This window comes from Bufo bufo, chromosome 1, assembly GCF_905171765.1.
Source record: "Bufo bufo chromosome 1, aBufBuf1.1, whole genome shotgun sequence".
Classification (NCBI taxonomy): Eukaryota; Metazoa; Chordata; class Amphibia; order Anura; family Bufonidae; genus Bufo; species Bufo bufo.
Genome location: NC_053389.1, coordinates 78,036,998 through 78,055,084, shown reverse-complemented (window position 1 = coordinate 78,055,084; position 18,087 = coordinate 78,036,998).

Sequence of the window (18,087 nt, the reverse complement as noted above, 5' to 3'; positions counted from 1 at the left end):
ATCTATCTATCTAATATTGTAATATTATTACTTATTTTTAATTCATTTTAGATTTTGTAAAAGGTTATTCTGTAACAATAGTGATAACAGTATCTTGCCAGCATCATTGGATGTTTTAACGTATTACCGTCCTAGTGCACGAAAATTTATTCATTATATAGTAATTACTAACGGAGTGGCGCTCACCATTTCTTCACCCCTTTTTTTCTTTCCTTTTCGTCCTTTCATGCAATAGGTGATAGTACGTGGTGAGAATTCTTTCCCATTGACATCACCCCTTGCCTCTACACTTTTGATATTGCCATTTGAGAGTGTTCTGGGTCTCTCCAAACACTTTATATAGAGCTGCCTTCCACTACTTCGCTATTCTTTTTATATATTCTTTTTATACATTTTAGTCCTTATTCCTGTCGGCGCCTAATTTTATTTCATACTGTGGTGGGATTCATTGATCCCTTCAGGTTTGAAGTAACTTCCAAAATTTTTTGTTTCTCCCTTGAAGAGTCCACAGTTGCGTCCAATAGAAGATTAAAGTCGCCCCCCAAGATCAGTACCCCTTCTGTAAATCCTTCCAGGTCAGTGAGAGTCTCATCTAGGAAGGGTATCTGACCCGAATTGGGTGCATAAGGTGTGGCAAGTGTGACCTTTGTACCTGCTAAGGTACCTTTCACGAAGAGGGAGCGTCCTGCTCCACCAGCACGAAACTCAGTCAGGACCCACGGGATAGCACCGGAGACTAAAATGGAGACCTTAAAATTTTTAACTAAATACCCAAAACCCACTTTTTAAAGACCAGTTCAGTTATGAGGTCACTTTGTGGAGCGTAGATGGAAGAAACCCCCATGAATGGCCCCATATTAGAAACTACACCACTCATTTTATTCAAAACTGATTTTACAAACTATGTTAACCCATTAGGTGTTCCACAAGAAATAAGGGAAAATGAAGATGCACACTGCCCGTTTCCCCTGAAGACGCCGGAGTTACCGAGATATAAAGCAGAAGATATAACTGTTTACGTATATCCCGATATACTGTGTCTCCCACTGAGTTTTTTTATATTTACCTCAATAAAAAATGGATGATTCTAAGAATTAAAATAAAAGTTAAGTTTTATAATTGTTAGCAAGTGATAAAAGAGGGCGACCTTTAATCTTCATGACTGTATGTAAATAGAAATATGTGAAAAATACGCCTGTTTATTTGCTAAGTGGGTCAATGTATCTTTATGTAACCATGGAAGCATAACCTATTTTTGCCCATGATTACAGACCCATTACAGTCTATGGGTCCATGAAAACCACGGACATAACATAGATGTAATCCATGTTTGGTCTGTGGTTTTTATGGATCGCTGCTATGAGATGCTCTGGAAATACAATTTCTGCCTAGCAGTGCCCATAGCACATGGAAAGCAAAAAACAAACACACGGAACGAACACCGATCCTTCATGGACATCTTCACGGATGAACCACTGACCATTTTCTCACGGATGTCATCACAGATATGGACATTTGAAAAAGACCTTACGCTTTACATTTCCGTGTCCATTTGAGATCTGTGAAAAAATGAGTTCATGTTTCATCTGTGAAGTTGTCCATGAAGGATCCATGCTTGGTCCTTGTGTCCATTTTTTTCCCCCTCCATATGTCATCCGTATTACAAGGACACTGCTCTGCTGAAAATGAATTTCAAAAGCATCTACTGGCAGTGGTCAGTGAAAAACAATCCAAAGGGCTCGTTCACACGAACGTATTTTGCGTTCCGTATTATAAAATTATGAGTCCTGTCCTATTCTTGAACGTTTTGCGGACAAGAATAATCATTTCTATAATAGGCCTCCTGTTCCGTTCCGCAAATTGCGGAAGACACACGGGCACCATCTGTGTTTTGCGGATCCGCAATTTGTGGACCGCAAAAAAACGTCACGGTCGTGTGAACGAGCCCAAATATGGATGCCACCTGTGTTGTGTCCGTGATTTTCACGGGGTCATAGACTTCAATGGGCATGTTTGGTCCGCATCGTGGACCAATGTGAACCATGTCTCTGACCCACTGTGAGTAAAAAATACTGATGTTTGTACAAAGATATTAAAATCAATGGGTATGTATGCTGTCCATGGAAAATGCATACAGCACGTGTCAGTAAAAAATGGAAATGTGAACGAGGCCTTACACTGCGGATCTGCAGTGCAAAAATGTGGACATAATGCGTAACATTTGCAGATGGCCTCAAGAGGACCTCTTAGATGTCCTATGGTCCGTATAGTAGATACTTGCATTTCCTACAAACCAGTTAAAGACTGAGACGTTTAACTTCTTCCTAACCATAGAAATTTTAGTTTTTGTTCGTACATAGGGTTTCAAAAGCTGAAACTTTATTTTTCCGCTTGGTTATTTAAATAGTTTTTGCATAGTTTTATTCTTATGCCATTTTTTATAGTGTTTCTTGTTTTTCTTTTTTATACCTGGGAAAATGTTTACAAAAGTCTGTTTTTCCATTTTTTTGTTTAAAACACAAAGTGCAACAAGTAGAATCCATTTTTATATTGTGTCCCCTTTTGATATAGGGGACATACAGTGGACAGGGGCAGGGCTAGAAGCTAGGGTAAGGGCTAGTGTTGGTGTTTTATTTCATCATTGTTATTTACATTTCTTTTGCACACAATCCCCTCCCCCTTCCCCAATAAAGTCATTCAAGACCTTTGGGTGGCATTTAACATTGCACTTTTATTACTCCAGTAATGGGGGTTAACATATTATCCCCAGTTACAGGAGGAATTGAGCCCCATGGCATGTACTGTATGTGCTGCAGAGCTTGTGTAGTGACCTGGCACTTGGTTATTAAATGATCACTAGGCTCGCAGCAGGAAGCCGCATTGCCGCTGCCTGATCTGTATACACAGCGCTGATTAAGCACTATACATACAGCGATGGAGAGGGAAGAGACAGTAAAAAAAAAAACATCTCTGCTTTCTCAATGAGGAACCTAGCCGTCACTGACAGTGTCTGGGGTACTTGTGGATGCACACACCCGGTATCCATGTTTTGCGGGTCCGCAATTTGTGGATTGCAAAATATCCAACGGTCGTGTTCATGAGCAATTACAGTGATAACAGAAAAATTAAAGATGAAGTATGATGGCCGACATTCACAGCAAAATGCACAAACATACACGTGGCTAGATAGATCATCAGCATCTGATCGGCGGGGGTCCGACACCCGGGACCCCCGCCGATCAGCTGTTTGAGAAGGCAGCGGCACTCCAGCAGTGCCGCGGCCTTCTCACTGTTTACCGCAGGCCCAGTGACATCACGACTAGTATCACTAGCCTGGGCGGGTGTAGGCTCTGTTCCCTTGAATGGAGCTTAGCCCCGGCCAGGCCAGTTGATACTAGTCGTGACGTCAGTGGGCCGGCGATAAACAGTGAGAAGGCCGCGGCGCTGCTGGATCGCTGCTGACTTCTCAAACAGCTGATCGGCGGGGGTCACGGGTGTCAGTCCCCGCCAATCAGATGCTGATGATCTATCCAGAGGATAGATCATCAGTTTAAACAAAGTGCAGAACCCCTTTAAGTCAGTCAGAAACAAGACACATGCAGTGCACACCAATCACTCATTAGACACATGTGGCACACAAGAAACGTATACATGGCTCACATGCCACTGATTCATATGTCACATACTGCACATACACCACTGATACATAGATCATATATAGCACACACCAATCATACATAGGAAACATGAAATGCACACACCAAGACATTTATGCCTAACCCTATTAAGTGTAACACACTTATAGGGGTTAAAGGGTTTGTCTCACTTCAGCAAATAGCATTTATCATGTAGAGAAAGTTAATACAAGGCACTTACTAATGTATTGTGATTGTCCAAATTGCCTCCTTTCCATCACATTATACACAGCACATATCCGTGGTTATTACCACCGTGTAATCCAGCAGCGGTGGCCGTGCTTGCACACTATTGGTAAAGGTGTTGACCTATGCGCACTTCCATCCTATCCCTATAGTGTGCAAGCACGGCCACCACTGCTGGATTACACGGTGGTAATAACCACGGATACGTGCTGTGTATAATGTGATGGAAAGGAGGCAATATGAAGTATCACAATAAATTAGTAAGTACCTTGTATTAACTTTCTCTACATGATAAATGCCATTTACTGAAGTGAGACAACCCCTTTACCCCTTTAAGCAAGAAATTTACCAAATCTCAAGCGCCTCAGATTTCACATAATCTATAGTATATTTAAAAGGTTTGTCCTACCATAATGACCTATTGCCTGTCTACAGGATAGGTGATAAATCAGATTGCTGGGGTCTGACTGCTGGAACACCCACTGATCATGAAAAAAAGGGGCCCCGAGAGATTCAATTGCATTAACACCAATCTATGTACACAAGAGTCTTAAGACCACTTTCCCTTGATCATGGGGGTCCCAGCAGTCAGACCCCTATTAGTCAGACACTTATCACCTGTCATGTCATAGCTGTTGGACCTTTTCACATTCCCTATCCTTAAAGGTTTTCTTTGTGTAAAAAAAATAATAATAATCTGGCCCAAAATATGTGTCAAACTAAAATAGAAATGCTCGCCTGTTAAAGGACCTGTGTGCACTTTCTAGTTATCCTCTATCCACAGGATTAGGGATAACTAAGTGATCTGTAGGGGTCTGAACGCTGGAGCCCCCACTTCTGGCAGGTCGACCATATGCCTAGCCTGTCCATCCATTCTCTATGGGGTCGCTGGAGATGGCAGAGTACAGCGCTGGCTATTTCCAGTGGTCTCAAAGAGAATAAATGGAGCAGCAGGGCATATGTGTGGCCTGCCACACTATCAAAAAGGGGGAACAGGACCCGTTCCTGGAATCAGTGGGGGGGGGGGGGGGTCGCAGAATCGGACCCCACTAATCATATACTTATGCCCTATGGTGTGTAGAGGATAACTTGGAAAACCCCTTTAAATCCTCCACCACTCCACCAGTATCTCTTTACATGGCAGCAGTGATGCCTGTAAATACAGAATATCATCACTGCTGCCATGTAAACCATACGTGTCAATACTGGAGAATGCGAGACTGTGCAGAATATTTCAGCCATAAGTCCAACCCCCTTTGCAGGTCACAACCTTTAACAAAGTCCAAGCAAAGGTGCTAGAGGAGCAACGGGCACAAACGGAGGGCCATAACTGAAACAGAGGCATTAAGGCAGACCTGGGCAAACTACGGCCCGCGGGCCGTATACGGCCCGGCGGACCTTTTAATCCGGCCCCCGGCATTTTTGTTGCCGCCGCCGCCGCCGGCCCTGTAACAGCACGGAGTCACTGTCCGGAGTGAGGAGGGGGCGGGGCCCGCGGCCGCTCTGCGCTCCGCTCTGCTGCCTGGCCTGCCTGTCTCTTTAACAGAGCAGACCAGTGGCTGCTGGAGCGTGATGCAGCTGCCGCACAGGCAGAAAGAGGAAGGAGGCGGAGCCCCAGCCAGCAGCCACAGCCAAAGCCAAGCAACTAACAGAACTTACAGGTATTTGGTGGGGGTGGGGGGGGCTCATATAGGACAGGGGGACAGTGTGTGCTTTCCTGCCTGCTACTACATCACCCCCCCCCCCCAGGGATTGTGGGGGTCATTAAGGGTTGGACTTGCTGCTGATGTTGAGTGTGCCAGTGTGTGTGTGTCCGTCCCTGTGTGTGTGTGTCTGTCCCTTTGTGTGTGTGTGTGTGTGTGTGTCCGTCCCTGTGTGTGTGTCTGTCCCTTTGTGTGTGTGTGTCTGTCCCTTTGTGTGTGTGTGTCTATCCCTGTGTGTGTGTGTTTGTCCCTTTGTGTGTGTGTGTGTGTGTCCATCCCTGTGTGTGTGTGTTTGTCCCTTTGTGTGTGTGTCCCCGTCCCTGTGTGTGTCCGTCCGTGTGTGTCTGTCCCTTTGTGTGTGTGTGAGTGTGTCTGTCCCTTTGTGTGTGTCCCCGTCCCTGTGTGTATGTCTCTCCCTGTGTGTATCACCTTGCCCACAGTGTTCCTATGTCTTGACGCAGCTGCTTCAGAACGTTCTGTGCGGGGAAGAAGATGGAAGAGGAGGCAGCGCCAGCATGGAGTCTGTGCGATAGACACAGGGAGGCACACTAAGGACGAAGGTAACACTTCCACATGATCTACACTAGTGTTATCTGTGGTTTTACATAGGACTGCAGGTAACACTACTACATTATTTAGCACTAGTGTTATCTGTGGTTTTACATAGGACTGCAGGTAACACTACCACAAGGTTAGCTCACACAGGGCGCCTGAACACCTAAGGCCGGCCCTGGCTGCGCACCCCAGCGCCAAGGGATGACTGATGTAATATGCCTCTTATATGTGGAGAGCGGTGATGTCACAGATGTAATATATTACTTATAAGTGATATATTACATCAGTGACATCACCACTCTCCACACATAAGTAATATATTACATCAGTGACATCACTGCTGTCCACATATACCGGTAAGTAATACATTACATCAGTGACATCACCGCTCATCACATATATGTGGAGAGCGGTGATGTCACTGATGTAATATATCGCCTATATGTGGACAGCGGTGATGTCACTGATGTAATATAACATTATATGTGGAGAGCGGTGATGTCACTGATGTAAAATATCACTTATATGTGGAGAGCGGTGATGTCACTGATGTAATATAACATTCTATGTGGAGAGTGTTCATGTCACTGATGCAATACAGCGCTCCAGATGGCGACCAAAATGGTCGCCAATGCGCCTTAAAATTTGCAGATGGCGACAAGACTTGTCATAGGCTACAGGCCTGAGGTCTATTTGGTAGTGAAATCCCAGCGCAGGCAGGCATGATGATGTCATCACGCCCGCCTGTGCCAGGACGCGGTGATTTTATGCAGTATTGAGTTTAGCCTTTTGGCCCGGCCCTCCAAAATATTTTCAGTTTCTCATGTGGCCCCATCGAAAAAATAATTGCCCACCCCTGCATTAAGGTCACCTGAGGCAGGGTAGTAGTGTGGATCCTGGAGCAGGGGTAACTGGAGAAGAGGCAATTTTAGCGGTGCATTGAGAGTGGGGGCATCTGGAGCTGGGGCACTAATGGGGGTGCAACAAAATCACTGAATGTCAGGATATTCCAAAGACAGTTGCTGAATCAACATAAATATCACTGAGTGCAATTTTCTAAAACGTAACTTTTAATCTACATACAGTATAAAATACAAGAATTAATAAATATGGTCACCAACTGGACCATGATATCCGTAGTACATAAAGCTGTCAATACAATGGATGGCTAGCAAGGATACTCAGCGGATGGCAAGACAATCAAAACGAAATACCTTAGGAAAGATAATCAAAATATGATATATCTATCCCTGATCTTGCCCTTACCACCACTGCTCAGCCCAGAGATACACCTTGAGGGTAGGTGCACTCTGTCCACGTACCTAGGCTAACCTGTCCTTATACAACCCTATCAATTACTGACACAACGTACAACGTCCTAGATCGGACCATGATATCTAGTGCAATAAGCTGTCAATACACTGGACGATTTGCAAACAATCAGGACAAGGTGCATTTGGGACAGAAAAATGGAGATATAACTTATCTGTCCCTATTCTTGCCCTTACCAACACTGCTCACCCCAAAGATACACCTTGAGGGTAGGTGTACTCTGTCCACGTACCTAAGCTAGCCTGTCCTTATACAGCCCTATCACTTTCTGACACAACGTACAAATCCCAACGCGTTTCCCCTTATAGATTATCAAAGGTTCATCAAGGGACCTATAGTATCAGTATGGTAATAGGATGCCAAATCCAAAAATAGTCAATAGATAAATAATAAATCAATCAATCACTGGAGCGCCCCAGACAAAAATGCATCTGTGATGAGATAAAGAAGACACATGGATAAAATGCTTATACAGTACAGTGTGAATACCAAGGTATACTTGATATAAATCAGATGCCGGTTGAATAGTTTAACATCACTGTATTACACCAAAGAATCTTAGCTGATTTAAGTAGATGTGAAGATAAATCCCGTCCTCTCACAGATGCAGGATGCGTAGCTGGGGGGCTCTAGGGGTCCAAAAAACAACTCCATTTTGCCAGGGAGATGGGCTTTCATTTAAATGATAGAGTACTGTGCGGGCTCCAACTTGATTGGCGAGCCCTCCCCTAGAATCCACCCCTCATAGTCCCGTGATTGGGTCTAATAGTCACTGTTGGGTGAAAATAAACCGACCTCCTCCTCAACTATCCCCACCAATAGTCTTTGGACACCATGCGTCCCAGGACTCACTTACAGGTAAGGACTCCTCCCCTTATGCTCTCTGTGCCTTGTTCTGAGCGGGCAATGGGACGAAGAAGTTTGTGCGCTCCTCATAAGCCCATAGTGGAGCGAACGGTCTCATAACACACGAAATGGCCATGCGCTCCACGTACAGTGATCACGGACAGCAAGATGACTCAATTTAAGATGGCTGTGCGTTTCACGTACGCCAATCATGGAACACACAGATCCAGCGCTCAGTAGTAGGTAATGCGCACATGTTGGCGGCACAAGGCACATGCAAAAATGGGGCAAAGCAGCCCAGACAACAACATTTCCCCTAGTATCCCCACCCCCTGCTATACCATAACGGGGGGGGGGGGGGGGGGGGGAATTATTTAGGGAGACATTATACAGCCAATGATATTATATATGGGGGAATATGAGAGATAGCCTATGGGGATAATATTATGACCATGTCATGTACGTTTAAACCGTCACAAGATATATGAAGAATGCGGTAATACCATTATAGATATATACTGATTGTTAATCATCATCAAGTGATACATAAGATAAACTGGAGGCGACTGTAATATGTACATAGACCACTCCTAGGACAAAATGCATGACTACAGTCTTGATTCTATATGATACTACAGTAACAGTCAGATAAAGGACCGTATATTTATAATTATAAAATGACGCTTCATGCGTCCGTAATTATGCGTCTCGTAATAGAGGTGAAGTTAATAATTCTAAGACAAAAGGAGCACCCTCAGATGTAACAAGAGAAGATAAGTCTCTCATTGAGTCCCCTAGGTGACTGGGACCGGAACCTATATATCCACTCCGTTTCTTTATGGAGGTTTCTGCGGCCCCAGTCACCTTTTCTGGGGGAAGGTCTGATCAGTTCCAGTGCTAAAAATGACAGGGAGCCAAGATCTCCTTCCTGACATTCCCAGATGTGATTGGCCACGGGAGTATTATTCTTTTTCTTGATATCATTGACGTGCTCAAGAATTCGACAACGAGATTCCCTAAATGGTTTCCCCACATAATCCAAGGGGCAGGAGTCAGAGGTATACCACCCCTTTGCTTCTACAATTAATGGAGTCCCTTACAGTATAACTTATATTTGTGGCTGAACAGATATTAACTTTCGAATTTCTAACAAAACGACATGCCGAGCACGCCCCACAGCAAAAAGTGCCCATTGGTTTTCTGTCTAACCATGTCCCTGCTGGAACTGGACGTGAAAAGTGGCTATGGACCAGACGGTCCCGCAGGCTACCACGTCTAAAGGTGATACTTGGACAGGGTAGCACTACATCAGCCATGTCCGGATCCATCAGGAGGATTGGCCAGTATTTATCGATTATCTCCCTTACTCTTTGGTTATCAACGTCATAAGTGCATATACAGTGGGATGCGAAAGTTTGGGCAACCTTGTTAATCGTCAAGATTTTCCTGTATAAATCGTTGGTTGTTACGATAAAAAATGTCAGTTAAATATATCATATAGGAGACACACACAGTGATATTTGAGAAGTGAAATGAAGTTTATTGGATTTACAGAAAGTGTGCTATAATTGTTTAAACAAAATTAGGCAGGTGCATAAATTTGGGCACTGTTGTCATTTTATTGATTCCAAAACCTTTAGAACTAATTATTGGAACTCAAATTGGCTTGGTAAGCTCAGTGACCCCTGACCTACATACACAGGTGAATCCAATTATGAGAAAGAGTATTTAAGGGGGTCAATTGTAAGTTTCCCTCCTCTTTTTAATTTCTCTGAAGAGTAGCAACATGGGGGTCTCAAAACAACTCTCAAATGACCTGAAGACAAAGATTGTTCACCATCATGGTTTAGGGGAAGGATACAGAAAGCTGTCTCAGAGATTTCAGCTGTCTGTTTCCACAGTTAGGAACATATTGAGGAAATGGAAGACCACAGGCTCAGTTCAAGTTAAGGCTCGAAGTGGCAGACCAATAAAAATCTCAGATAGACAGAAGCGACGAATGGTGAGAACAGTCAGAGTCAACCCACAGACCAGCACCAAAGACCTACAATATCATCTTGCTGCAGATGGAGTCACTGTGCATCTTTCAACCATTCGGCGCACCTTACACAAGGAGATGCTGTATGCGAGAGTGATGCAGAGGAAGCCTTTTCTCCGCCCACAGCACAAAAAGTGCTGCTTGAGGTGGGCTAAAGCACATTTGGACAAGCCAGCTTCATTTTGGAATAAGGTGCTGTGGACTGATGAAACTAAAATTGAGTTATTTGGCCATAACAAGGGGCGTTATGCATGGAGGAAAAAGAGCACAGCATTCCAAGAAAAACACCTGCTACCTACAGTAAAATATGGTGGTGGTTCCATCATGCTGTGGGGCTGTGTGGCCAGTGCAGGGACTGGGAATCTTGTCAAAGTTGAGGGACGCATGGATTCCACTCAGTATCAGCAGATTCTGGAGACCAATGTCCAGGAATCAGTGACAAAGCTGAAGCTACGCCGGGGCTGGATCTTTCAACAAGACAACGACCCTAAACACTGCTCAAAATCCACTAAGGCATTTATGCAGAGGAACAAGTACAACGTTCTGGAATAGCCATCTCAGTCCCCAGACCTGAATATAATTGAAAATCTGTGGTGTGACTTAAAGAGAGCTGTCCATGCTCGAAAGCCATCAAACCTGAATGAACTAAAGATGTTTTGTAAAGAGGAATGGTCCAAAATACCTTCAACCAGAATCCAGACTCTCATTGGAACCTACAGGAAGCGTTTAGAGGCTGTAATTTCTGCTAAAGGAGGATCTACTAAATATTGATTTCATTTCTTTTTTGTGGTGCCCAAATTTATGCACCTGCCTAATTTTGTTTAAACAATTATAGCACACTTTCTGTAAATCCAATAAACTTCATTTCACTTCTCAAATATCACTGTGTGTGTCTCCTATATGATATATTTAACTGATATATTTAACTTTTATCGTAACAACCAACGATTTATACAGGAAAATCATGACGATTAACAAGGTTGCCCAAACTTTCGCATCCCACTGTAATTCTAATGACTTCCCCTACCCCCAGGATCAGATTCCTTAGGGACCAAAAGGGTACTTCGTTCCCGTACTATAGCATTCTGGAAAGCACTTAGGACCTGTTGGGGATAGCCTATCGCCCTAAAGCGGTCCTGAAGTCACCTTGATTCACAGTAAAAATTCTCTGAATCTGAACAGTTTCTTTTCATTCTCAAATACTGACCGTGGGGTATCCCTTTCTTAAGGTTCAAAGGGTGATAACTGTCTCAATGAAGAAGATTGTTCGTAGCAGTGGTCTTCCTAAAGGTGGTTGTGACGAATCTGTCCATCTCCTTGGTGACCCTGACTTCTAGAAACGTGAGAATGTCTGGATAAAATTCAAAGGTAAATGCCAGACCTAACACATTTGTATTCAGCATTCTAACAAAGGACCTAAATTCATCAAGGTCACCATTCCAGATGACAAAGACATTGTCTATATAATGTGTCCAAAAGACGATTTTGTCACACCACCACGCTTGATTGTCAGGAAAGACCACTTTATTCTCCCACCAGCCCAGGAGAAGATTAGCATAAGTGGGAGCACAGGGGCTCCCCATAGCGGTCCCCCTGAGCTGGTGAAAGAAGCGTGAATCGAACAAGAAAAAATTATGCGTAAGAACAAACTCGAGAAGAGTCAGCACAAAATCATTATGAGAGGAGATTGTTTGTAGCAGTGGTCTTCCTGAAGGTGGTTGTGACCAATCTGTCCATCTCCTTGGTGACCCTGACATCTAGAAACGTGAGTGTGTCTGGATGAAATTTAAAGGTAAAAGCCAGACCTAACTGACCTAACTTATTTGTATTTAGCATCCTAACAAAGGACTTAAATTCATCAAGGTCACCATTCCAGATGACAAAGACATCGTCTATATAATGTGTCCAAAAGACGATTTTGTCACACCACCACGCTTGATTGTCAGGAAAGACCACTTTATTCTCCCACCAGCCCAGGAGGAGATTAGCATAAGTAGGAGCACAGGGGCTCCCCATAGCGGTCCCCCTGAGCTGGTGGAAGAAGCGTGAATCGAACAAGAAAAAATGATGCGTAAGAACAAACTCAAGAAGAGTCAGCACAAAATCATTATGAGAACGGTAACAGACTGCCCCTGTCTTTAGAAATTCCACTGCCGCCATCAGCCCTTTAGAGTGAGGAATAGAACTATATAATCATTCTACATCAATGCTTGCAAGAGAGTATGATGGTTCTAGATTGATGGTTTAAATTTTCCTTAGGAAGTCCATTGTGTCTCTCGTGAAGGACGGAAGCGCTGAAACAAAACCCTTGAGAATCTTATCTATGTAAATACCACTATGCTGTGTTATCGAGTTCACCCCAGATACAATGGAACGACCCTTTAAGGGAGACAGACACTTGTGGTTCTTTGGTAATACATAGAATCTGGGGTGAACTCGGTCTCAGAAAGCGGTATTTAGCCTCACTGATGACACCGATTATAACGGCCTTCATTAAGGATAGACACTAATTGTTTAAGAAAGACCCTCATAGGGTCAGATGGTAAGATACGGTAGCAGTCATGATTGCTGAGCAAGCGTTAACACATTTGTCTGTATTGGTTGCAGTCCATGATCACAAGGTTACCCCCCTTGTCGACAGATTTAATAACTATTGAGGAGTCTTTTTCTAGACCCATCAGGGCCTCTGATTCAGAGCCAGAGAGATTTCGATATGATGGTACAGATGAGGATAGCTTTTCAATGTCCGCTATAACCATTTGTAGAAAAATGTCTATATGGTCATAATTCATAGGGGGAGGTAGTTTAGTGCTCTTTGGAAGAAAATCCGTGAATGGACCATGTCCTGGTTTGCATGTTTCTTCCTCCAGAAGGTCCATAAATATTTTAAGGTCTGCAAATTCACCATCCTCAATACCAAGTTGCTCACAAGTATAAAGTCAGTCTAATCTGTAAGAAGCTACTATAACAGTTCTGGAGAATATTTTCTTAAACTCTGCATTGTTATTTCTACTGTAAATGCATGACTAAAATGACAATTGGTTATCAGCCTTACATTGTTCATTCAGACAAAGCAAAGTAACAAATTACACATGTGAATAGTTTTTTTTTTTTAAAACCATCATCCACATGGATTTTTTCTGCCATATATGTTCTTGGCCTAATAATAATAACCTAATAACACTGTTGTAGTTGAATTTGCATTTGATGACTGCAGGTAGTAGGATGTTTAACCTGGACACTTATTCCATCTTGTACTACAAATTTCATTTGTAACAATAAACTCTGAGTAAGTGAAGCATGTCCTGCTATGGTACAGTACTCTGAACCCTCTCCTGAGTGGCATTCTCCTACAGGCCCAGACAAGCCCAAAGCATTAAGACATTCTAGTGTGACACAATGGATGACCGGATTCTACACAGAAACCAAGATGCAGAAATACAGTTTCCTGAAACACATGGTACAAAGTGTGCCGTCATCTGGTCTATCAGTAGACAGGAACCACACATGAATTTTGCAGCTTGTTCTCTCTCACTTTTTACTATTTTAGTGCTCATGCACACAAACGTATTTTTTGTCTGTTCTGTTTTTTGCGGCTCGGAAATGGCTCCGTGTGTATTCCGTATACGAATGTCCGCAAGTCCATTCCGCAAAAAAATAAAACATGTCCTATTATTGTTCGTTTTGCGGACAAGGACAGGCATTATTACGATGGATCCACAAGAAAAAACCCGATGTAACACGGACTTCACATGGATGTCACCCGTATTTTTTGCGGATCCGTGTTTTGTGGACCACAAAATACATATGTAATACCTCAGAGTGGTATTACCACCTTTTGTGCCCCTCTACTATCTCCTATGGTTAATCTAATGTCATCCTAGATATTTATTTTTAGGTTCTGTATAATATGCATATTCTTTTCCCTGAAATGTTATGTTCAAGTGTAATGTACCTGGTTCACCAGCAGATGGCGGCAGTATTGGCAGAGCTAGTTTGCCTGGAATGGAACCTTCTATCCATTCTATCCCTCTCTAGAAAGGGAGGAGTTTAGTTAGTGAAGGTCAGTCTAGCTTACCCCCTGCTTAGGGAAGGCAGTAGGCCCTCGTCCCGGCTGGACGAGCCCTGCAGAAGTGAGTTTTAGAGTACCCCCTGCAAGGGGAAGGGTGTAGAAGCCAGCAGAGCTGACCTTCAGCTCTTCTGGGCATAGAGGCCCAAGCTGCAAGTGTCACAAGCCAGGAGTAAAGTTCCCTGGATAGAGATAAAGATAAAGACAGACCAGACTACAGAAAGTAAAGTTCAGCAGAAAGTAAAAGTTTCTATTTAATCTGACAGCACAGCAGAACTAAAGAGGTTCAGAAACTAAAGAGGTTCAGATGTAGCAGGCCTAATGTGTTTGCCTGCCAAAACTTATGCCAAAGCTTGCTGGTGACCAAGATAAAGTTGGACGATTGTTTTCTGATGCGTTTATTCAAGTAAAGCTGTTTTCAACGTTAATACAAAGTCTGGACTCAATCATTTCTACAAATCCCTCAACTATTCCCCCTGTTTGCACTGCTTTGGACGACAACGCCTGGGGTTCCAGGATATCCAGGTAGGAGCACTGTGACACGTGCACAGCCACAACACCTAAAGGGACATTATAGGCTACCCTTGCCCCACTTTGGCATTCCTACATCTGGGTACCACCTATCACCAACACCATCTACTTAAGAAGACTCCGTTCCCTGTTGCTGAAATGCAACTGGCGTCATGGCAAACTAAAAACTCTCATAACCTCTTAAAAGGACCCCTATCATCGGTCTAGTCCACTGCACATACGGTCGTGTGCATGAGCCCTTAGTTGTACCTCCATTATGGGCTTATAAACTGATGTTGGCAACAGCTAATAGGATGTTACGTATTTGAGATTTTTGGATTGTTGTATCCATATAGGTAATGCCAATTGAAATGGGTTATATGGGTAGGCCTGGGTAAATTTATGTCTCCAAATATGCAATAATTACTTTAACCCCTTGTGGACCACCCACTGTCTTTTGTCATCACTGTTTTAGGCTGCTTTTACACCTCTAGTGTGAAACCCCGGCATGGCCGTTCCAGCAGACAAGTGGAGAATTGGCTGGACCAAAACTGCAGCATGCAGCGGTTTGTGTCCAACCGGTTCTTCTCTTGCCTGCTGAAATGCATACGGATCAGTGTCAGATTCATTATACTTAAAGAGGTTCTCCGGGAATTAAGAAAATGAAAATACTTAATATTACTTATTATAAAAATATTCCCCAATACCTTTCATTAGTTATAATGACTCATTTTGTCTAGGGAGCAATCATTAGGAGTAATAAAATGGCCACCGTCCTTTTAGTACACACAAAACCTGTCCTAATCACACAGGAGGACAAGTTTCTTCAGAGCACTGAGCTAAAGAGCTGCCTCATCCTCCTCTCTGCTCTGTTTGTCAGGGATTATGATCCTAAATACAGATGATAAGATCTTCAGTTGAATCTTTGTAGGAATGGAGTTCATGAGGAGACAAGAAGTACAGTGAGGAGGTGGGGGTGTGGATAATGAGCAGCAGCACTTGTATGCAGTCTCCATTACCACCGTCTGTCCTCTCCATCCTCTCTGTACTTCATGTCTCCTCATGATATCCATTCTCACAGAGATTCAGTTTAAGATTTTACCAGCTGTATTCAGGATCATAATCCCTGACAAGCAGAGGAGAGAGGAGGATGAGACAACCCTTTACCTCAGTGTTGTGAAGTAACTTGTCCTGCTGTGTGATTAGGACAGGTTTTGTGTGTCCTAATAGGAAGACGGCCATTTTATTTCTCCTAATGATTGCTCCTTATACAAAATGAGCCATTATAATTAATGAAATGTATTTGGGAATATATTTATATTAAAGTAATATTTAAGTATTTTAATTTTCTTAATTCATGGAGAACCCCTTTAATAGGGCCGATGGACAATCAGTCCGCATTCAGCAGCACCGGATCTGGAGAATTCCAGCAGACTGTTCTCTGCCGGAACAGCCTGCCGGATGTGAAAGTAGCCTTAGAGGGAGCAGAGAACATCTGTGAACACTCCTACTCTACAAGCAAACGTTAATTAACAGCTCCGGTTCTTAGAGCAGCCTTTTACTCTATAGGAGGTAGCTCCAATCATAACTGTTAACCCTTTGATTGCCACAGTCTGTGACCTTAGCATGACCAAGGAGATTTCCTAGAGTCCCGATGATCTGATCAGAGGCTGAGTAAGCTCTCTGCAATAAGCCCTAGGCCTATTGCACACGACCGTATGGCTTTTTCAGTGTTTTGCGGTCCGTTTTAAACGGATCCGTTGTTCCGTTTTTTGTTTCCGTTGTGTTTCCGTTTCCGTTCCGTTTTTCCGTTCCGTTTTTCCGTATGGCAAATACAGTATACAGTAATTTCATAGCAAAAATTGGGCTGGGCATAACATTTTCAATAGATGGATCCGCAAAAAACGGAACGGATACGGAAGACATACGGATGCACTTCCGTATGCATTCCGTTTTTTTGCGGACCCATAGACTTTAATGGAGCCACGGAACGTGATTTGCGGCCAAATATAGGACATGTTCTATGTTAAAACGGAACGGAAAAACGGAAAAACGGAAACGGAATGCATACGGAACACATTCCGTTTTTTTTGCGGACCCATTGAAATCAATGGTTCCGTATACGGACCGAATACGGACCGCAAAAAACGGCCAGTAAACGGGAAAAAAAAACGGCCGTGTGAAAGAGGCCTTAGGGACCTAGAAAGAATCCTAGGACTGTAAATTCAGTAATCTTGCTGTTAGGGCACATTATTGTTACTCTAACCTCAGCCTGAGCCGTCAGGACACAGAGCATAATGTAATAGCATACAGGAGCATACATTAATGCATTATAACATAATTTTGTACAACAGTAATTCCTGAATGGGATTAAAAAATGTAATAAACATATAATACAATTTTTAAATAAAAAATGTAGCAAAAAAGTAGTGTTATTTTACATAAAATACATTTTATTGTGCATACATTGCATATAAAAAAAATATATATATATACTTATTAGGTATCGACATAACCAAGATAACCTGAACAACTCATTTACCAGGTTATTCAATGTGAAATATATACAGTGCAAAAAAAAAAGTAAAAAAATGTCAACTATATTTTTTTTTCTATATTTGTGATGCAAAAAAAATGTATATAAATAGCAAAGTAATCAATGTGTACCTTCAAACAGCACAAAAAAAATTTGAATCTCTCATGCATAAAACTAGGCCTAAAACATCCATGCCAATGAACAAACAAAAACTTGGAGAGGAAAAGGCTGAAAAAAAATCTGGTCATTAAGGCTTTAACCCCTTAAGGACCGGGCTCATTTTCACCTTAAGGACCAGGCTCATTTTCACCTTAAGGACCAGGCCATTTTTTGCAAATCTGACCAGTGTCACTTTAAGTGCTCATAACTTTAAAACGCTTTGACTTACCCAGGCCGTTCTGAGATTGTTTTTTCGTCACATATTGTACTTCATGACACTGCTAAAATTGGGTCAAAAAAGTTAATTTTTTTGCATAAAAAAATACAATTTTTACCGTAAATTTTGAAAAATTAGCAAATTTCAAATTTTCAGTTTCTCTACCTCTGTAATACATAGTAATACCCCCAAAAATTGTGATGACTTTACATTCCCCATATGTCTACTTCATGCTTGAATT